Here is a 24,262-nt window from a genome sequence, read left to right as displayed (position 1 = left end):
GTAAGTTCATTAAAACCAAGATTACTATCATTTTATCATTTAGAAATTTACCAGATAAAACATTGGATAGCCTAAACATTTAAAAAAATCTAATAGCCAAAATATTTAAGAAATATAAACAATGAGAGTAATGTTTAGTTACTCTGGGTATTCAATTTTCACTGGCATTGACAATATGTCTCACTCAGTATTTTCAAAGTCCACATAAATCAAGAATGAGCTCTTAGATGATGGGAGAAATTTCATCTCCTCCTAGGAGTGAATTGCACATACCTAGATACAGTCCTAATCTTTAAATCAGAATCTAATATTTGATGTGATGTCTTTTTATTCTTTTAGTTGAAGAATCTTTTTTTTAATCCTTTGAGGAAAACTCTAATTTTGAATTTAATTATTCAACTCAAGAGTCTTTTACAGTATTACATATTATTTGGAAAAAAAACACATCTGTTTATTTGTTTGGTTTTAAAGAAGCAGTGGTCATTAAACATTCTTAAAATCCTTTAAATGTTTGCATTTATATATACACACTCATAGACATGTACAGTATATCTAAAAACATAGACATAAGCTGTCCTCTTAATCTTTGGCATAAAGTGTTTAGTATCTCAAATGTGGGCAATTGCCTAATGGAAAAAAAATAGATACTGGAGTAGGCACAATCAGCTCTTAAAGTTATTTTATACTCTCAAGCAACAAGGACCACATTGTGGAACTAGAATTGGGATAAAGATCAAGGAGATAACATTGTGACCAGAATTGTATAATTATGTATGTCTTGTCCTTCAAAGCATATTTTTAAAATTTTAATTTAAAAGGTTCATATTAATTGTACCAAAGTAAGATTTAGGACCATTAGCCATTTCTATTTGTTTTACCTATGTTGTCACATAGATTAAATATTTAATTTTGTTTTGTATAATTTTTGTTCTTTAAAATTTTAGTTCATTATGAGCAAAAATGAAACCGAACCTTCAAGTTACCTTGAGTTTACATGAGCACTGACTTATAAGCCAACTGGGCAAAAAGCACATTATGTAAAAACAAACAAACCATAACCACACATAGAATGATCATTTATATATACAATCATAAGATATATTTTAACAAACCAACATTTTTTTTTGTTCTGTTTTTTGAGACAGGGTTTCTCTGTGTAGTTTTGGTGCCTGTCCTGGATCTTATTCTGTAGACCAAGCTGGCCTTGAACTCACAGAGATCTTCCTGGCTCTGCCTCCCCAGTGCTGGGATTAAAGGCATGTGCCACCACCATGAGGCCAAACCAACATTTTGAACGTTATTGTTTGTTTGGATTATATTTTCTATAATCCTCATTGTGAAAAGGAAGCTTAGTATAGAGATCTTCAGTAAACATATATATTCATTTATATATAATCCAGTCTTAATAAAAATAACTTACACTTAACAGTTTTATATTAAAATATTTTGAAGAAAGCATATGAATTTTATGTTACCCACAATGTAAAAAATTATTCAGGTATATATTTTTAGAATTTGTTTTGGAAAGAAATCCTTAACAAAAATCTATGTATTTAACATTAAAAGATTATGAAATGTTTAATATTTCCAAATATATTTTAATATGTTTTATGAAGTTTATTTTAGAGTATTCAAATTTATTAAATAGTATGCATTCATCAGGCCTTAATATATGATCACAATATTAAAATTTGAACCTTCCATGTTTACTTTATTTGGGCATGCCAAAAATATTTTTAGCATATAGCAAAAATGAATTTGAAAAGAGAACTGAAATGGCCACAGTCTGTTAAAAATATTGTGACACAACATATGAAAGCAATCAGAAATATACAAAAACCAATTATCTTAGACACATGACACATTTTTATGAAATTAGGTTCACCCAGTTTAGATAAAAAGGTAGAAAATTTTATTTCTTTAAGATGCCAGGGAGGCTTAATAACACGAAAGATCAAAGGGTGAAGATTTCCATATATGCTTAAGGTACTTTCTCTTTCACTCCCTCTCCCTCTTCCTCTCCCATTCCCCCTCTCTCTCCCTCCCTCTCCCTCCTTTGACTCTCACTCTGACCTTCCCTTTCTCATCTTCCCCTCTTCCTCTCCCCTCCCTCTTGCATTTTTCTCTCTTACTTCCCCTCAACCCTTCTCTCCCTCTGGTGGTTTGGAAGAAAATGGCCCCCATAGCCTCATAGGGAGTGGTACAATTAGGAGGTGTGGCCTTGTTGGAGGAGGTATGATCTTATTGGAGGAAGTGTGTTACTGGAGGCAGTCTTTGAGGTCTCAGATGCTCAAGCCAGGTACAGTGCGGTATTGTCTTCCTGATGCCTGACAATGTGGATGTAGAACTCTCAGCTCCTTCTCCAGCACCGTATCTGTCTCCACCCCATCGTGTTTCTTGCCATGACAATAAAGATAAGGGACTAAACTTCTGAAACTGTAATCCAACCCCAATGAAATGTTTTCCTTTATAAGAGTTGCCATGATCATAGTGTCTCTTCACAGCCACAGAAACCCTAACTAAAACACTCCCTAAAATAGCTGATGGAGGAATAGTGTGTCATTGTCCTAGGCAGGTAACTGGGGTCACAGCCAGTGCCCCAAGTCAGGTTTGGCCACTCCACCACAACAAGCCAATTAAAAAGGGCCAAATTAAAAGTGGAAAGCAGAAAAACATTATTTGCCTATTTAACTGCTAGGGAGTTGTCTGCATGTTACAGAGACCCCTTCTTTGTTCAGAGTTTTTAGGAAGAACTTTTTCTTAGAGGAAATTAGGCACCTGTTGAGCTGGTTTGAGCAGGATAAAACTAGATTGTAAACTCAATTTCATCTCTAAATCCTACTCCATCTGTTCTCTAGGGTGTAGCTGCTGACCCATAGAGTTCTTTTTTTTTTTTCCTGACACAAAAGATCTAGTTAATACCCTTCTATAAGGAGGAAGGAGGATTTAACCCTGCTCAGAACAAGAAAGTGAGTCTGATATCTCTAAAAGGAACAGGAAGTATCCCTCCTGATCATCAGGAGTGGGCCATTTGCAAAAGAACAATACTGGTGTGCTTAAAATAATTCCGGCAGTATGTGTATCTTTGCTGTGTGAATCTCTCATCTCCTCCACTGAGCCTTGCCTGGGCAGTATACCATAGTAGCAGGTGGACCCCCTGGAGTAGCAACTACAGTGGCATCAGCAATGGAACAGCCACTCTCCTGCCCTTCTTTAACACCACTAAGAAGACCACAGTTCTTGCCAGCCAGGGAGGCCAGGAGCCGCACCTCAGAGTGGCCAAGAGGTGCATGCCAATTTCCTGTACGACTAGAGGGAGACTGGAGATAGAAGCTATACTGGGTCCTAATTCCTGCTTGCTCCTTTTACTGAATCTCCAAGCCTGTTTTCTCTAACTGAGCTAGAATAGGCTTTCCACTCCTTTGACCTATGCCTATGGTCTGTATTTGTTTCTGCCAACCAAGCCTGAATACTCTTGCTTTTGTTTCTACTTTTTAGTTATAAAAACAACCCAATGTCAATGTTTTCCAAGTCCCCTTATATGTCTGGGTTTTTATGGGTTTTTGTTTATTAGTATACAGTTACTTATAAGCTTAAGGGGAAAAATAGGGAAGAGGTTTGACCTACAAAGGAACCAAATTCTTTCTAAATATATCAAACAACAGAGAGGCAAATAGCAATTATGGTGCACCCAAATTCTCCTGAACTGACATACGAGGATGCTGTGAACAGGGGAATCTTGTACCTAAGTTTGCCATCTCACTGGCATGGGACCTGAATGCTAGTTCCGCTGGCCACATCTTCTACCCTAGCTTCTAATTCTCTTCATCTTAGCAAAAAATAATTCCAGGGTTGAAAGGCAATCACCTGATTCTGTAAGATGTTCCCAATCAAGTTTTAGATAATATTTGGACAGAGACTCTGCCACAGGGCCAGTCTGCACAGCAGGCTAAACTATAGATACTTGTTTAAACACTAAGTGGCAGGTGCCATACTATGGATCCATCATGCCTGAGTAAAGAAAGCAAGACTGCCTCAGGAGGCCTGGACTGTGAATATCCACCCAGTCCAGCCTGGAAGCCAACAGATAATCCTGCAGCAGAAGCTTGAGATATTCAAGAAGAGTCATTAGGAGATAAGGATCAATATGCCTCTTTCTGTCTTTGAAGCCTTCGCAATATTGGCTATATTACTTCCTATAGGGCTAGCCACAATGGCTCCCAAGGACTGGGCTCTGACAAAGAATTTTACTAGCTCTGTTATATTTGGAAATAATGCTTTGTAAACTAATTGCCTGATTTATTTAATGAGTTATGCCTTGCTATGCATGCAAAAAGCAGTTGGTTCTTATAGATTTTATAAATATTTTCCTGAAAATAATATAGCCTTACAACTCTATAAAAAAGCCAAAATGTACTTACTTCCTGCTTAGAAAGGGACAGAGGTGTTATGTGCCTATTTGAATAAAGAGTGTTGTTACCATACCAAGAAATGAATAGATAGCAACAAGGTAAAAAACACAAAAGGAAAGCATAGTCAATGCAAGGGAAACCCCAGAGAGTATTCCGGTGTTCTTGGAGTGGCTACTGGAATTGGAAAGCCTGCCTAGTATCTCTAATGGAGGTCTTCTTTCTGATCTTATTAGACCTATTATTTGGATCATGAATCCTGAACTGTTTGACCCAGTTTATTACCTCTTGGATAGAGGCCATGAAGCTATATATCATTCTAACTTCTGAGCTAGTCTATCAGGTAGTAAAACAAGACGACCCTGAGTATTCAGTTTCTTATGATAGAATTTTTAATTGGAACTTTGTAAGATATTTTGAAAAGCTCCAATAGGAGGGAGGACTGATATAGTGGAAAATCAAAGTGATAGAATTAGTATTATAAAGAATTTACTAATAGATTTGCTTAAGAGACATTAAGTGACACAAGTGGAATTTAGCTAAAGAGCACTGCCTCCGAAACACTCCAAAGGTAGTAAGCTAATCAGGCCTGTTAGAGATAAGGAAAATTTAGGATGCTGGCATGTAAATGTTTACTCAAGTGGATTGGCCAAACCATTAGTCTCTGATTCCCATGACATAGGAGAGTGCACAGACTTAAGACCATTCATTAGGCCCTGATTTCCATACCAAAGACATACCTCTAATGGGCAGCTGGGGAGTAAGAGGAGCCCTATAGGGTCATAATCATCATTAAGTCCAGGTCTGCCATTAAATCCCCTGAGCTCTTGTTGGGAAAGGCATAATTCTTCTAGGTTGGTAAGATGACCATAAGTAACAACTCTGAAAAAGAACAACACTGGCATACTTCAAATAATTCTGGCAATATCTAATACCTTTGCTGTGTAAATTTCCTATCTGCCTACATGGTCAGACTTGTAGTCTCCTATCTCTGTTTAAATTGGTCGAAGTATAACCTGGAGCCTGGACCCAAAAGAGATTTAAGGATGACAGCATATGTAAAGTGCATGAGACTGAGTTGTATACAAGCTAATGAATTCTTCTGTTTTAGGTTGATTGTTACATGGCCATTAGCCCCAGTAGGTCAGGTGTTTAAGGAAAGAGCTTTACTTCATCTGTAAGTGTGTGGACTGATTTCTCACTGAGAAGGCATATTATTTCTATAGCAATACCTTAAACCAAAATACCTTGCAAGCAGACAAAAAAAATATCTATCAGAGTAGCATCCTGACTAACCAATTCCTGATAAACTGTGTGGACCATCAGCCAAACCAAGGGAGGTTTGAAGCCCCCGAAAGAGCTCACTAATAACTCATCTGAGGAAATAACACTAGATGGTCTGGACTCAATGGGTCCATGCAGGTACCTGCCTTCCATTCAGTTGATTCCTCTGGTGAAAAGTGGATCATTCTCAGAGTCTCATATTGTTGCCCCATAATTGTCAATGCAAAACCACAGCTTTCATCTTAAAAGAATAAAAGACAGTTTGTTCTGGAGCCATTTTGAGTGATCATGCCCCGTGAAAACATCTTACCCCAGATTCTATTTTCCAATATAGAAGCAGTTTCATGAAGTTTTAATTGTTTTACAGAAGGAAAACAGTCACAAGTCAAGGCAAAATTAAAATACATTGGTGGGTATATCAGAGAGGTAGGTACAGCAAGATGGGGGAAGCTTTTTTATAAGCCTAAGATACTGTCTGAGGTTTTGAGTTAATAGATTCCAAAAGGTTTTTTATTATTAGTCACAGGGTGTTAATTCTAACACAGAATTGGGCAAGAAGTTAACTGTTAGAACCAGTCCAAGAAAAGGTTACTAGCCTTTGGACCTGCAACATTCCAATCTCTCCACAGTATTGACATTCTAATCAGCCAGTCTCTGAGACATAGCTTTTTTTTTTCCTCAGGAGTTTTCATTCACAAGATCTGTAGCTCAGGTTTTAACTGGACCATTTGCTTTCTTTGGTGGGGGGTGGTTGTTGTTGAGTTCTTTGTATATTCTGGATATTAATCTTCTAATCAGATATATAGCTGGCAAAGATTCTCTTTCACCATGTGGTCTTCCTCTCAATTTACAAAGGACTAAATCTCCTGCTACAGAGATACTTGTTCAGCCATAGTCATTGTCCTCTTTAGTCACGACAGCTAGTAAATGGAAACAACCTAAACATCCTTCAACTGGCAAACAGATATTGAAAATATGGTATATTTGTGGACAAAATAATTTTAGAATAAGAATATATTTATTGCAGAGTTTTACAGCTGAATATCTTCCTTTTAAAATAAAAATATGTTACTTTTATTTTATATTTATTGGTGTTTTGCCTGTGGATATATCTGTGCACCACATGCATACTGGTACACAAAGAGGCTAGAAGAGGTTGTCAGATCCCCTTGAACTGAAGTTGCAGATGGTTGGAAATTGAACCTGGGTCTTCTGGAAGAACAGCCTGTGCTTTTAACTGCTGAGCCATCTCTCCAGCCCTGAAAATATTTTTAAAAAATTCTATTTTCTTTTTCTTTTCTTTTTCTTTCTTTTTTTTTTTTTGTTTTTTTCGAGACAGGGTTTCTCTGTGTAGCTTTGCGCCTTTCCTGGGACTCACTTGGTAGCCCAGGCTGGCCTCAAACTCACAGAGATCCACCTGGCTCTGCCTCCCGAATGCTGGGATTAAAGGCGTGCGCCACCACCGGCCGGCTAAAAAAATTCTATTTTCATACAATATATTTTGATCATATTTTCCCTTCCCCAACTACTCTCGTCTCTCCCTAACCACTTAGGTCTATGTTTTTTCTCTTCTTACCCCCTCTCTCAAAAATCAAAGAATAAAAATCAAAACAAACTTCTTAACAATCTCATTCAGTCTTATTTAGGGGTTGCTGTAGCACAAATCTTAAATGTTCTTATTAATAAAAACAAACTCAGTGCCAGCTATTGGGGTGAATGCTAGAAGATCAGAGAAGCAGAACAAACCACAGCCACCTCACCTTCACAATTTCTCAGCTGATCCTGTTTCCTCAGACTGGAAGCCTCTGTGTCCTTATCCGGAATGAATCTCAGCTGAACTGCTACTCAAAAGCCTAAAAGCTTAACCAGGTCTAGTTCCTGGTCCTAATGCCTTAAATACCTTTCTGCTTTCTGCCATCACTTCCTGGGATTAAAGACGTTGTCACTATGCCTGGCTGTTTCCAGTGTGGCTTTGAACTCACAGAGATCCATCTCTGCCTTTGGAATGTTAGGATTAAAGGTGTGTATGCCACCATTTTCTGGCCTCTATGTCTGTCTAGTGGCTGTTCTGTTCTCTGACCCCAGATAAGTTTATTAAGGTGCACAATATTTGGGGGAACACAGTATCACTACAGGTTGCATCTTTATTTTTTTCATTGCAGCTACAACACTTAATAAATTATACAATGATTAGAAACATTATTTTCTTTTGCCTAGTTGAATAGCTGAAGTTCTTTGCTTCTTTTCAGTTCTATTCTGCAGTGTCCCTTTGTTTCTATGACCTGACATTTAGGCCTGTCATTTGTCATTATCTGTAGGCAATTTACATATCAATCTTGCTCCATATAACTCCACAAAATCACTTAGCACTCTGACCAACACGTCCTCTTTGTTGTCCTTCAAGAGTACCACTTTCTTTTTACAATATTCCATGTTCTCTAAATTGTCCTACATCTATTAACCTTTACTTATTCTTTTCTGTATGTATTTGCTTACTTAAGAGTTTTGAGAATTTCATAATGGGTATTATATATACATTGTTTCTACTCACCGCTCTATCCTTCAGCTCCTTCCATGTCCCCCCCCACCCGAATTCCTGACCTCTTGCTTTATTATTGTTACACAAATGGAACACACTGATTCCATTTAGTTTTGCTAATATGTACATGTATTTAAGATTGGCCACTTGGAAGTGAGTAATATATGGGAAAGGGCTTATCCTTGAGAAGAAAAATGAATCTCTCTCTCTCTCATCAGCCATTGTTGGTGGCTCTTCATCTAGGGGTGGCACCTTGTGACAATTCCTCCACCCATGTAGGCATGTCCGCTGGTGCTGTCATCATACAAGTCTTGTTTAGGTCACTATATTGTTGAGATTTCATGGGTGCATCTTCCTTGTCCTATATAGAAGACACTATTTTGGATTATAATCAAAAAGTAGAAATGGCAACTATACATGTATGTAAATAAAGTGAAAAGAACAGTAGCAGTAAAATCTGAGATGCATGATGGAGGTAAAGGATATTTCTTTTACAAGACTGAGATGGTTAGTTTTACTTGTCAACTTGATCCATTTAGGATCACCTGGGAAAAGCCCACTGAAATTATATGTGAAGGACTATCTTATGTACACTGATGTGGAAGACTTACCCACTCTGAGTAGTCCCATTGTCTGGGCTTGGTGTCCTGAGCTAGATAAAAAGAACTACTGAGAACTAGCATTGGCCTTTTCTAGCTGTGGATGTAATGGAATAAACTGCATCAAGCTCCTGTTACCTGGACTTCCCTGCTATGATGGATTATACTTTGAACCGTGAGCCAGAATGAACTTCTTTAATTTTCTCTGTGTCAGGGTATCTTATCACAACAGGTAGAGAAACCAAGACAATAACCTTGTAACTTTCCACACAATCTCCCATCTGCACATGTCTGTTTCTTCTACTACTCTATTACCAACAAAAACTGACATCACACTTTAAACAGCACATTTTAAGGTCCTGATAGAGTAAATTGTAAGTAGTCAATGCTGAAAAGAACCATTTTTATTGATGAATAAAAACACCTCAGAGTTTTACATTGGTCAATGAGAGATTAGGATAAACTCTGACACAAATAGCAATTGTAATGAAGAAAAATGGGGGGTATCTATATGACCAGTTTGTAGAAGAATGGTTTTTTATGGGGAATAGAATTGTAAGTATAGAAAGAGATGACTTTGAACATTTTAGATTTAATTATTTTGATGCAATAATTCTGCTTATAGAACAAAAAAATGAAGAAATGGCACATAGTCACATTATCAACTCCAAAGGCATAGCTCCATTTAAACTATGTATGTGTGTACACAAATTCTCTTTCTCTCTCTCTCTCTGTCTCTCTCTCTCTCTCTCTCTCTCTCTCTCTCTCTCTCTATCTATCTACCTATCTATTATAAATAATTTTAAGTAAACACAAAACATTTCCTATCTGTCTTTTATAAATAATTTTTAAGTAAACATATAATATTTCCCTATTTTTCTTCAAATATTCTTAGTGTTATTTTTCCCTTCTCCCTTCCTTTCCCTGTATATTACCCTCTTTATCTCCTTCCCTGCTAAAATCCCCTACATTTTTCTGTTTTCCCCCTTCATAGCACCTCTATCCTACTTATATTCCTCTCTAGAGCCCCTTCTTATTTTCTTCCCCACGATGTATATTTAGTTTCCTGGTTTCTGTGCTTACTCTTGATTATAAACACATAAATAAAGATTTGAAGCTAGGCTCCCAGAATAGCAGAGAACATGTGGCGTTTCTCTTTCTGAATTGGGGTCACCTCAGCTGTGAAGTCTATGAACCACAACAACGAGCAGCACAGAAAGGTATCACCAAGTATGCAATAATGATGCTTATATGTTGGGAATAACTAAAAGTTATGTAACTGAACTGAAGGTATGTTCAATAGGAGGCAATTTATGCCCACTACTATAAAACTAATCAACTGCCAGTAGCCGGTGAGGTCCTTGACCCTAGAGAAAAACATACTGTTGTTATTTTTCTAAACTAGTAAAGAATTTTAACTGCATTCTAAAAAATATTCTTACTTTCAGTTTCAGGAGGTCCCATTTATTAATTGTTGCTCTCAGTGTCTTTGCTACTGGTGTTACATTTAGGAAGTGGTCCCCTGTGCCAATGCATTCAAAACTACTTCCTACTTTCTCTTCTATCAAGTTCAGTGTAACTGGATTTATGTTGAGGTCTTTGATCCACTTGGACTTCAGTTTTGTGTATGACAACAGATATGGATCTATTTGCAGTCTTCTATATGTTGACATCCAGTTATGACAGCACCATTTGTTGAAGATGCTTTCTGTTTTCCATTGTACAGTTTTGGCTTCTTTGTAAAAGATCAGGTGTTCATACAAGTGCAGATTAATGTCAGGGTCTTCAATTCAATTCCATTGGTCCACATGTTGGTTTTTATGCCAGTACCAAGGTATTTTTATTACTATAGCTCTATAGTAGAGCTTGAAGTTGGGGATGCTAATCCACCCAGAGGTTGCTTTATTGTACAGGATTCTTTTAGCTATCCTGGGTTTTTTGATTTTCCATATGAAATTGAATATTGTTCTTTTCAAGTCTGTGAAGAATTGTGTTGGGATTTTGACGGGTATTGTATTGAATCTGTAGATTGCTTTTGGTAAGATTGCCATTTTTATTATTTTGGTCTTACCTATCCATGAGTATGGGAGATCTTTCCATTTTCTGATATCAGAAAATTTCTTTCTTCAGTGACTTAAAGTTCTTATCATACAGGTCCTTAACTTGCTTAGTTAGAGTTACCTCAAGGTATTTTATATTATTTATGGCTTTGTAAATGATGATGTTTCTCCTATTTCTTTCTCAGCCCATTTATCATTTGTATATAGGAGGGATACTGATTTTTTTCTTTTTAGTTAATCTTGTATCCTGCCACATTACTGAAGACAGCTTATGTTGGAGAGGATGCACAGCAAGGGAACAACTCCTCCACTGTTGGTGGGAATGCAAACTTGTACAGCCACTTTGGAAATCAGTATAGCAGTTTCTCAGAAAATTGGCAATCAATATTCCTCAAGACCCAGCTACGCCACTCTTGGGCTATCTCAAGGAATGCTCAATCATACCATAAGGGCACATGCTCAACTATATTCATAGCAGCATTATTCATAATAGCTAGAACCTGGAAACAGTCTAGATGCCCCTCAACCAAAGATTGGATAAAGAAAATGTGGCACATATACACAATGGTGTATTACTCAGCAGTAAAAAACAATGATAAAATGAAATATGCAGGCAAATGGATGGAACTAGAAACTATCATCCTGAGTGAAACCCAGACTCAGAAAGACAAACATGGTATGTACTCACTCATAAGTGGATACTAGATTTAAAGCAAAGGATAACCAGATTACAACCCACAGCTCTAGAGAAGCTAGCTAACAAGGAGGACCCTAAGAGGGACACCTAGATAGCCCAGTGAAGGAGAAATAGATGAGATCTACATGAACAAGCTGGGAGTGAGGGGAGGTAATGGAGGGCAAGGAATAGGGGATGAGAACATAAGGAAATGGGAGGTTCGAGCTGGAACAGGGACAGAGTAGGAGAGCAAGGAAAGAGATATCATGATAAAAGAAGACATCATGGCGATAGGGAGAAACAGGGTGCTAGGGAAGTTCCCAGGAATCTACAAGGATGACCCCACCTTAGACTATTAGCAATAGTCATGAGGGTGCCTGTAGTGGGTAGCCATTCCAGCTTGGTTCTGGAAGTTCCAACCCCCATTGAGACTCTGGCAACTGTCACGTTATTTCTGGACAATATTTGATAACCATTCCTTTGTATATAGTCTTGTATTAGTTTAGAACCTTCTTATTTAGACAAAAAGGGGGAGATGTAGTGGGTAGCCATTCCAGCTTGGTTCTGGAAGTTCCAACCCCCATTGAGACTCTGGCAACTGTCACGCCTACGAGGCGGGGCGAGGGGAGGCGCCTGGGGACCCGAGAGCTGGATGGGCCAGCGCTCTCTCTGGGCGCTCTCTCGGTGCCGTGACGCTGACCGGTGCAGATTGACTGTGCAGAGCTCCGGAGAACACCGCTGGACTGTGTTACACCTTCCCCATACCCTGCGACCTACCCATTACTTAATTTGTGAGTTACGCCATTAAATAAATATCCTTTTAACTATGTGGAGTGGCCAAAATAATTTCTCCAATAGGTGCCTGACCTGGCCTACTCCAGTAACCAGATTAGTAAATACCCTAACTGTCATCATAGAGCCTTCATCCAGTGTCTGATGGAAGCAGATATAGAGATCCACTGCCGAGTGCCAGGCCAAGCTCCAGGAGTCCAATCGATGAGAGAAAGGAGGGATTCTCTAAGCCAGGGACATCGAGATCATGATGGGAAAACATACAGAGATGGCCAGCCAAACTAGTGGGAACCCATGAACTGTGGACCAATAGCTATGGAGCCCCCATGGTACTGAACTAGGCCCTCTGATACATGAGACAGTTGTTTAGCTTGAACTTTTTGCTAGGCCCCTAGGCAAGGGGATAGGGATCCATCCCTGGTGTGTGAGTGGGCTTTCTGGAGCCCAGTGCCTAAGGTCTGACACCTTGCACAGCCTTGATGCAGGAGGAGGGACTTGGATCTGCCTCAACTGAATATACCAAGCTCTGCTGACTCCCCATGGGAAACCTTGACTTACAGGAGATGGGAATGGGCGGGAAGAGGGAGGAGGGGGGATCTGTGGTTGGTATGTAAAACAAATAGAAAATTTCTTAATAATAAAAATTTAAAATGAAAAAAATCCTTACACCCATAGATAAGTTTATCTCTTGCTCCTTATCAAAATTATTTATCTTTTAAGTATATGGAGATGATTACAGAAATCCATAACTGGTTAAAATTCAGAGAATAATACATAATGGGATGCTTAACGCCAATCGATATATATCTTCAATGCAACCCCTGTGTCTAAGGCTCAGGGAAAATCATAGAAGAGAGACCAGAAAGACTGTAAGAGCCGGAGAACCAGGAAGCCTTCTATGAGATAGTGTCTTCTAGATATGATAGGGAAGCTGCACCCATAAAATCTCAAAAATATGGTCACCTAAACAAGACCTGCATTATGACAACACATGCAAATGTGGATGGGGGAAATCTCAGAGGGCCCTACCTTTAGATGAAGAGCTATGGGCAATTAATGACTGAGAGAAGGAGAATCAGTCTATTCCAAGAATGAGCCACCTGATAGGTTATCCTATCCTGAGTGGTCAGCTTTAAGCACATAAACATATGAGCAACATTAAATGGAGTCATCAGTGTGTGTGTGTGTGTGTGTGTGTGTGTGTGTGTGTGTGTGTGTGTGTGTGTGTTCATGATAAAGAAGAAAAGTTCATGAATTTGAGAGGGAGTTGGGGAACATAGGAGGAGGTAGAGGGAGGAGAGTTGGAAATACTGTAAATGAAATGTGCATGCAGAAAATTCTCAGATTAAAAAAAAGATGAAATAAAAATAAAGAAATTCATGAGAAAATAAAATCCTATTTATAATTCTAGTTGATTTTTTCCATGGAAATACAGGTGGTTGAGCATTCTCTGGTGGATGACTTCACACTCATGTGTATCTGAGTAGAACTAATTTTGGAGTCAGTGGGTTATTGGCATTGGGAGAAGGAAAGAGAAGGCAATATCGAGTAAGATAACACAGGTTGTAAGAAAAAGCCTATGGAAACTCACTAGTTAGTAAGGTAATTACAAAATCTAACTTTAACAACAACAACAATAAAAGAGTTCAAATGGAGGTACCTTGCATGGATGGATAATACTTCTCCTAAGAACAGGTGAATTATTTAAACAAAATTTTCAGAACAAGGCATATACTATCTCCACATGAATCATCAGTCAGGGAGGCCCAAGAGCTCTCCAAAAATACATAAGCTGTTGCCATTGCCCTTGGTTGCACCCCAAGAAACTGTATGGTAGTATCCTATTGCTAATATAGCACACTTTAGCCAAAGGATAGAAAGAAACAAATCTTAAACTGACCACGAAACTTTCTCCCTGATGACTAGTGACAGGAGGTATTCTTTAGGCTGCTGATGGAGAAAAGACAACAAGGATCTTACCCAGTGCTAAACCCTGCATGCTACAATGCCAACCTGCCAGGTAAGATATGTCCACTGGAGAAATAGTGGTACAACACAACTCTCATTGGTAACCAACTACTTAAAAAAAATTAGATCAGAGGATTGTTCCATGTGGTTGTTTGAATAGGTATGGCCCCTATCGACTCATGTGTTTGAATGCTTGACCCATAGTTAGTGGCACTGTTAGGAGGTGTGGCCTTGTTGGAGTAGATGTGACTTTGTTGGAGGAAATATGTCACTGTGGAGGCCCATATGCTCAAGACACACCTAGTGTGACAGCTCACTTCCTGTTGCCTGCAGATCAAGATATAGTTTCCCCCAGTGTGACTTTCAGATCATTTTCCTGTTGCCTGCAAGATGTAGGACTCTCAGCTCCTTCTCCTGCACTATGCCTGACTTCATGCCACCATGTTTCCTGCCATGATGATAGACTAAACCTCTGAAACTATAAGCCAGCCCCAATTAAATGTTGCCTTTATAAGAGTTGCTGTGAGGCCGGGCGATGGTGGTGCACGCCTTTAATCCCAGCACTCGGGAGGCAGAGCCAGGCGGATCTCTGTGAGTTCGAGGCCAGCCTGGGCTACCAAGTGAGTTCCAGGAAAGGCGCAAAGCTACACAGAGAAACCCTGTCTCGAAAAATTCAAAAAAAAAAAAAAAAAAAAAAAAAGAGTTGCTGTGATTATGCTATCTCCTCACAGCAATAAAACCCTAACTAAGACACTCCACAAAGGGGAATTTTATGTCTCGTGCTATATCCCCAGTTAAAAGCTCATGGCTTGGAGGAGTCATAAGGCCCTATGATAGAACCTTATATTGTTATTTTATTAATTGATCATGTTGCAAAATTGTCCTTCTAAATATTGCTGTTTATACTTATAGATCAGGAATGCTCTCAGCCTTTGTCAGAGAAACATCCTTTTTCAGTAGGCAGGACTCAGAACAGAGATACATAATTGTCAAAGTATTTAGGCCCAAATTTGATCATCTTTATTCTCTCCCATCCTTCCCCACCAAGGCTTAGAGAACATCATTGAAGAGGATGCAGAAGGAATGTATGCTGGAAGCTGAGGAGTACTATTTTGTGAAATGCTATCATCTGGACATGGTATAGCTATGACACTCATGAACTCACTCCAGCTGTGGTTATCTACAGAAGACCTACACTTCATCAATATAGTGACAATTCCAACACAGACAGAGGAGATAGTCTATACTACATCAATATAGTGACAGAAAAATTCCAACAAAGATAGAGGAGATGATTTCCAGGCCCCATCCCTTACTGAAGAGGTATTGGCAGCTGATAGCTGATTTGAAAGGTAATATTCTTTTTTGATTTGAAGATGTACTTGCTCATACATTTCTCATGCCACACTCAGTAGCCCAACCAATGCATATATGGGAAGCACTGATTGGACTTACTGGCTTATTAAACAAGACACAAAGTTAGGTAGAGGAAGTGTTGTGGGGATACGGAGAAAATTAAAGACAAAACATGGCGAATATGTATGCTTACATATTGTTATATCCATTGGAATATGGACTTAGGAGATTCAGTATATATAAGTAGGAAATTCTCAAAAATAAAAAAGAAAATTCATAACAGTGAAAACTAGTGTACCCTTCTGAGTATACTATTCAGAGTAATGTGAATAAATTAATTTTACTACCCTATCTCTGAGACAAAAATAAGAAGACATGAAAGTAGGTAGTACTTTTGTTTGCTTTCTATTGTTGTGATAAAACATTGACCAAAAATTTCTTGGGGAAGAAGGGGATTGTTTTATTTTGCTGGTCCATTATGAAGGCAAGCCAAGGAAAGAACCTGGATGCAGAAACTGAAGCAGAGACCAAGGAAGAATGATGCTTACTAACATGTTCTATTTACCTGCTCACACTCAGTTTTTTTTTTATACAACCCAGTACCCCCTTTCCAGTGCTGGAAAATTCTTCAGTGGGTTGACACCCTCACATTAATAATCAATCAAGACAATTATCCACAGACCTCCTCAAAGGCCCTTGGATGGAAACCACTCCTCAAGAGACTCTAGATTATGTGAAGTTGAAGAATTAACTAACCAGTATGGGGGAGCATGAGAGGACCTGGAAGGAGGTTTTGTTTTTTTTGTTGTTGTTGTTGTTTTTTGCAATGTATAGGGTAGATATGATCAAAATATATTGTATACATGTTTGAAAATTTCAAAGAATTAGTAAAACCAAATTCTAATAAACATCTACAATGATTTGAAAAAATAAATAGACTATATAGGGGACAGTTTTTAATATTTTGAGTAGGAGTTTGCAGGTAGGTCGAGAGAAAATGACTAGAATGATTTTCCTGTCACTAGATTAGAGAAGGCCAACAACATTATGAACTCATGTTCAAGATTTATAAAGATGCATATAGTTACATGTGGAAAAAGTTACACACGCATATGTATATCCACATTTATATGCACATGTACCTTTTTTTTACTCTGTCTGAGAGACAAAGGAAACAATGCCATATCAGTAGCAGTAAGCACATTTGACAGCTAGAACTCCCTGGAGATAATGGCTCCATTTAGGACTTGCCTAGGAAAAGAAGCAATGAGGCCAGATCACTCGGTAATGCTAGAAAGAAAACAAGTAATAAAGAAAAAAGTAAGTGAGGAGAGTTAGGTATGTCTAAAGAACATAGGAACCAAGTGAAAGGATATCAAATGACCCAAATTAGAATAATTACATCAAATCAATAGTAAATAGATATATTATAAATGTAAATATAATTTGAATATTCATAAATCCATAATGGCAGTTGAACAAATAACTAAAATGATGAAAAGAGAAATTAACCAAGCAATAAAATTCCAAATAATCTATATAGATATTATGCACTCATTTATACAATTTCTCATTCTTTACATGATTTGCCTGAAAAATGCTGGTACAATAGTGGTACAAATGTGATAGGAAAAATCACCTGCCTTTTTATTGGACTTGAGTCTCACTCCATGAGATGGAACCCATACCTAACACTGCTAAAGTGGCCAAGAACCTGAGATTACATATGGCATGGACTATAGGGGAAAAGCTACTTGTATTGTTCTGCTAAAAAAACACAGCAATGAAATGATTTCTAATGGCATACTGCTATACCCATAGATGAGTGCATTGCTCAGCCACCATCAGAGAAGCCTCATCTTTGCAGTAGATAGTAATTAACATAGATAACCACATTTACTGTAAAGTAAAGGATAACCACACTACAAGCCACAGCCCAAGAGAGGCTAGGTAACACGGAGGGCCTAAAGAGGGATGCATAAATTATCCCTGGGAAGGGAAGATAAGAGATATCTTGGGTAAACTAGGGGCAGGATGTGGAGCATGAAGGATTAGGTTGGGGTGGGATAGAAGGGGAGAATACTGGAAGAGATGACTAGAATCAGTGTGGGCACTTTGGTTTCAGATAGAAACTTGGTGCAAGGGAAATTCTCACAAATGTACAAGGATGTCCCTAGCCAAGATTCCTAGCAATAGTAGATAGGTAAATTGAACTGGCCTTCTCCTGTAATCAGATTGGTGACTACCCTAATTGTTATCAGAGAGCCTTAGTGCCGCAACTGATGGAAACAGATACAGAGTCCACAGCCAACCACTGGGCCAAATTCTGGGAATCCTGTTGAAGAGAGGGAGGAAGGATTATAGGAGCCAGGGGCATCAAGGTCATCATGAGGAAACCCACAGAGACAACTAACCTGGGCTCATACCAGCTCACAGACACTGGACAGACAGCTAAGGAGCCCACATGGGACCAACCTAGGCCTCTACATATGTGAGACAGTTGTATAGCTTGGTCTACTTCTGGACTCCTAGCAGTGGGAGCCAGGCCTGACCCTGACGCTTTGGCAGGCTTTTGGAAACCTATTGCTCATACTGGGTTGCCTTTCCAAGCCTTAATATGAGGAGAGGAGTTTAGTCCTACCTCAACTTGATATGCCATGCTTTTTGACATCCATGGGAGGCCTGTCCCTTTCTGAACAGAAACAAAGGAGGAGTGGATTTGGGGTGGGAGGGCAGATGGGAGGTGGTAGGAGGGAATGGGAGAAGAGGAGGGAGGGGAAACTGCAGTCGGGATGTAAAATAAATGAATAAATTAAATTAAAAAATGAAAAAAGAGAAAGAAAACAAAACTCAAAAAAAAAAATAGTTAACCACAACTTCATAATGGGCAGGCAGTGAGAAACTTTGGAGCACTCAGTCCTAAAGGGAATATTTTCATTAAACTCCTCTACTCAAGGCTCAGAGATCTATGCAGAAGAGGAGACAGAAAGATTGTAAGAGCCAGAGGTTGTCAATGTCTCCAAGGAAACAGCATCTTCCAGGTATAAAAGGCCTGAAACACATATGGACCCAAAGAGACTGTGACAGCCTGCATAGGCTCATAACCAGTCAAATTCCCAGTGTCAAGAAGGGAAAGTAGACACAAAATCCTACTCTTAACCAAGAAGCTATTTGCAATTGATATGTCCTTGGAAAGGGAAAATACATTTCCGCTGTAAAGTATCATTGGATATATCAACCAGACTCCAGGGCTGGTCCCATGCTCAGGAGTAGTTGGCCAACACAAAACAGACTCCATATTTTTGTTGTTGTTTTATTTGTGGGTATTCATGATATGTTTTGTTTTGCTTTGTTCTGTTTTGTTATTATTAGTAGTAGTATTTTACTTTTTGAGATGTTTTGTTGTTTAGATTTCTCATTTTGTTTTGGGGGTATGTTTTTAAACATAGAATATGATGTTGGGTGGGTATGGAGGTAGGGAGGATCTTGGAGGAGTTGGGGGAAGGTAAAGAATATGATTAAAATACATTATATGAAAAAATACAATTAAAGTGCAGGTTAAAAATATTGATTTCCTCTCTGCAAATAACTTATAAAAAGAGTAAAAACTGTAACTTTAGAGAGGGGAAATCTAGCAAACACTAGCTCAGTGTAGTGATCAAGAATCAACATCAACCAAAAGTCATATTAATGGTGTATATACATGCCATATGGTAAAAATACCATATTTTCTCAAAGTCCTAGTCTAAATTATAAAAAAAGGACAAATCTAAAGTGAGGGGCCTATTTCCAATCTCTGATTGTCACTTTCAAATAGTTTTCAAACTGGTCAAAAGCAAGGGAATCTAAGGACTAGTGTAACACGAATCTTAAAAGGTCTTATTCATAAAAACAAACCCAGAGTCAGGTATTGGGGTGAACACTGAAAGATGAGAGAAACAGAACCAGCCAAAGCTAACATCACCTCGCCAGTTCCTCAGCTGATCTTGTTTCCTCAAACTGGAAGCCTCTGTGTCCTCATCCAAATGGATCTCAGGTGAACTGCTGCTCAAAAGCCTAAAAATTTAACAGACTCTAGTTCCTGGTCCTCACGCCTTATATACCTTTCTGTTTCCTGCAATCACTTCCTAGGATTAAAGGTGTGTGTCACCATGCCTGGCTGTTTCCAGTGTGGCTTTGAACTCACAGAGATCCAGATGGATCTCTGCTTTCGGAATGCTAGGATTAAAGGTGTGTGTGCCACCATTTTCTGGCCTCTATATCTAGTAGCTGTTCTGTTCTCTGACCCCAGATAAGTTTGTTAGGGTGCACAATATTTTGGGGAACACCACAGTGCAGGTGTGAAGCAGATGAGTTGAAGAAAACATGACTATGACAGTGAATGTTCTATTACTAAAGGGATCCTGGATGTTAGAGAGGGCACTGGGTACAGGTTGAGAAGTTATGAATGAACTACATTTTTAGTTAATAATGTATCAATATGGGTTCATAAATTATAACAAATGTGCCACAATAATATTGATTGCTATTAAGAAGTACCTTTTGTACCCTATTCACACTTTCTCTCTAAAACTGTTGTAAAATAATGTTTTTAAACTGTTAAAAATAATACTTCCAGTGAAAGAAAAATGCTAGTGGTTCATGCTAGCATTGTGTGGGAAGATTTTTTTAATAGTGAGTTCGCTGAAGAAAGATGGTTTCTGATTGCCCTCAACAACTGAACAGTCATATTAAACCTTGCTTTCCATCCATGGGAAGATAGCTCCTTTTCTTTAGGCATGGAAAAACAGTATATTGTACAGCATAGGAAATTACACTGAAATATAAAAACATGTTTATCTCCAAAGAGTTACTTGTGAATATTTGATTCAATACTAACTTTCAAAACTACAACTTAAATTCCATCTTATTACAATTAAAAACAAATGTTTGTTTATAGAAATAAAATTTGATCAAGAAATTGAATTAAATATGAATAAAGAATCCTTTGGCTAAAAGACAAACACTGGAAAAATATTTCATGAGGTAAAAAGCAATGGAAAACTCATTGCTGCTTTTCAAGCAACCCCACAGAGTTAATTCCTTCATGGTTCTGAAGGCTTCTGCTTTGAAATTCATTTTATTGACCTAAAGTTTAAACGACAGGGTGACTCAAGGATAATTGACAGGAAGGAGAAAACATCATGCTAGCATTGTCAAGTATGCCCTCACTCAATCCCTTGTTAAAAGATGCATTATGCAAATGTATACCCCACTGAATTTTGCTAGCATTTTTTTTTGGTCCCTGGTGAAGTGTTACTTCTGTTTGTCAAGGAGGAGGAGGGAAACCTACGCTTTCAAATGGTTTAGTGATTATGTCCCCAGACTTTAATTTTTGCCTGAAATTCAAGCCCATATAAAATGTTTCAAAACCAAAAGGTAGTTTTATTTTGCAACTAACTTGTGTTTATAATTTGAGTTTAGGAAAAATAACGCATACCTAGAAGCAGGGAGCAAACAGATGTAGTTAAACTTTGAAACCAAGTTTCTTTGGAGAAATTTATTTCCACAGTTATATTGTAATGCAGCTAAAAAAATCAGTCTTTATCACATGAAATGACGGATGATCTATTTAGTAAGGTTCATGCTGACCAAAACATACAAATGACTGTTATAGATATGGGAAAATCCGAACATAGTAAAAACATGTGAGAGTAGCCAGTAATCAGAAGCCTGATCATATTTCAATTAAACACAGATTTATACAGAAATGCCTTGTATATTTGAGAGAGGGGTTGAAATATTTTTCATAGAATATTTTCTTGTGGAGAGTTTTTATAAAGCATACATGAAACTATCATTGCTGTAAGAAAGCAGAAAGAGTAGAGCACTTTTGAAAGAAACAGACACAATATGAATAAATGATAAATGTCTGTGGTTCACCTTGAGCTGATGGTTATCCATGCTTTAATATCATCCAGCCATTACTAATAGGAACCCTTGAGAATTTGGTGGCTTATGGCCATAGAGAAAATACAATTAATAAATACCAAAGGAAGGACACTGGTTAGAAAAAAAATGAATTTCATCCTTGACTTTAGAAAGAAAAAAACATCTTTTGACATTCTATTCAGAGTGAGTTTTCTTATCATTCAAGAAAAAATATAGTCATGTTTTATAGTCTTAAAATACTTCATATGTGTTTTTACTGTCAACCTGTTTTTAAAGTATCTTGAGCAAAATTAAGTTGATAGCCCAAGATCTCAATGTGACTTTCAACCTGTATTCTCCAAGACCCTGATTTGGTCTATCCAAGTCTGTTTCTTTTAAACCTGAGCATAGCTTCATGCAATTAGAGGTAGCTACACATGAATCAAAAATCTGTACTTCTCAGACATATATGCTTTGGGGGAAGGGCAAAAAAATAAAACACTGAATAAAACTGTTGTCATTTTGTATTTGGGCATTAATCTGAAATGCTTTCTTATAGCAGAAGTGTGATTTAACTTTGCATCTCTATTTTTTAAAAAGAGGGAGAGTTGACTAAATGCAGGTACATGTTCAGTGTCAAAACTTAGTCATGCAAGGAGGGAAGGATTATTAGCTAGAGGTAATCAATTCCAGCTTTAGTGTCAGAGCTGGGGAGTTGAGCCATTATGTCTTTTCTGGGCAAGTTTCTTCCTTCATCACTCAGCTCATTAGTATGCAGCTGGAAAATGTCAGCACAGAGCATGCCAAAGCAGACAAAGAGATGACTTGAGGGAGATTTAAACGCCATGACTATACATATTCTCATACACTATAAAAAACATAACTATTCACAGTAGGATAAAGCTACATTTTCTTTCATTGAAACAATCCATATTGCACCTGTGGTGAGAATGATGAAAAAAATGTATTTGAAAATATTGACAGAATGATACTGATATCCTTGGTCATGACATAATAGTGAGGGCTTTTATTTTCCCAGATTTACACTTGTTCTTGATACAAAGTAGCAGCACACAGGGGTTGTGAGAATAACATTAGCTTGGAGAGCCTGGATCTTAGACTTACATCAATCTGTGTTTAATCCCAACAGTTTCTCTGTGAAGCAAGGAAAGAGGAGGATGGTGGGCATTTATAGAATACATAAATTATCAAAACCATTTTTTTTTATTTTGGAAAAACTATTATGTTTTCTTTTTGAACTCTCTACCTACCACTAGCGATGACAGCTACCATATCTTAAGTGGTAAGATTTACTAGACTGCTCACCAATGGGTTTTCTATACAGTATTCAGCTAATCTCCAAAGAACACTAAGAGGAAGGTTTTTCACAGATGAGAGAACAGGCTTGCAGAGGTAAGATTATTTGTACATGCTTATAGTTAGGAAGTGTTAGAAACCTAATAAAGCCAGAAGTATGCATCTGTGTGTATGTCTAGTGTTAATCAAATTACAGATTTGCATACTTGCCTAAATTTTTCCCATTCTCCTCAATCTATGCCATAATGAAAAAATGCATTTGTTCTAGTTTGGTCAAGTTAAAACATGCCTGACTGGACAACGAAGCTGCTATTTGCCTGATGCTTGTAGCAGCATGACACTGATTGAAATGACAGGAAATAACCTCTGGCAAGCCATTCTATTGACTTTTCTGACACCATGCTTTTCATTTTTGAAGGACATTAGCATTAATATTTTGCAGTATAACTTATATTCAACTAAACTGATCACAATGACCAACATGTTTTCCTCTATCTTGTTTAGAATGGTTGTAGATACATTTATTTTTTTGGTTTACAGAGACATGAGAATGCACGTTTATTTTTTTTAATTGGAGGCCAACTCAATTAAATTTTAGAAATAATTGGATGATGCAAATATGAATTAACAAAGGCTGAAGTTCTTATTGGAGCATTAAGCAAATAATTCCCAATTTAATAGGAAAGAAAGTTTTTACTTTAATTATCCAAGTTCATGACTGGGTTATTTAGATCAAGTTTCCCTAATTTGTTCTCTATTTTTTCTGAGAACACTACAAAATCTACTATCAATTAAAAATGTGCAAATACTAAAAGAATAGCACTGAGATAATGTAATATTACGCAGAACAATTATTTCATTCATTCATTGAACAGATATTAGTGAACACCCATATGCCATGCACTGTGTAGGTACTATAAATGAAAGAAATAATTTCTATTGTCATATATCTTTCATTAGGCAAAGGCATGTGTATGTTTATGTTTGTGTGTGTGTGTGTGCACATGCACACACCTATATGCATATACATGCTCACATAGCATGTATATAAGTACTTTGCAAAAAGCTAATGTAGAAAAAAGAGAAACAATTTTGAAGATGGAAATAACTTTTGAAGAATGGTGGAGAGTTTTAAAATACATATGCAGTGACTGGGGAGATAGCTCAATGTTTAAGATGATATATTACTTTTTTGGAGGACCTGGATTCAGTTCCCAGCACTCATATGGTATCTCATAGCCATGTATAACTATAGTTCCAGGAGATTTGCCACTCTTCTGGTCTCCATGGGTACCTGATATAACCATGGCACACAACATATGTGCTGGTAAGCCAAACATAAAATAAAATAA

The 24,262-nt window shown here is 37.7% G+C and overlaps 1 long non-coding RNA gene across 1 annotated transcript in view; it reads right to left on the bottom strand.

Annotated features, from left to right (window-relative positions):
- LOC121825770 (uncharacterized) overlaps positions 1 to 24,262 on the bottom strand; it is a 104,184-nt gene that overhangs the window by 30,240 nt on the left and 49,682 nt on the right. The window lies entirely within an intron of this gene.

The sequence above is a fragment of the Peromyscus maniculatus genome, chromosome X (genome assembly GCF_049852395.1).
Source record: "Peromyscus maniculatus bairdii isolate BWxNUB_F1_BW_parent chromosome X, HU_Pman_BW_mat_3.1, whole genome shotgun sequence".
Taxonomy (NCBI): Eukaryota; Metazoa; Chordata; class Mammalia; order Rodentia; family Cricetidae; genus Peromyscus; species Peromyscus maniculatus.
Note: the sequence above shows the minus strand (reverse complement) of the source record. Positions and strands in the feature narration are given on the sequence as shown.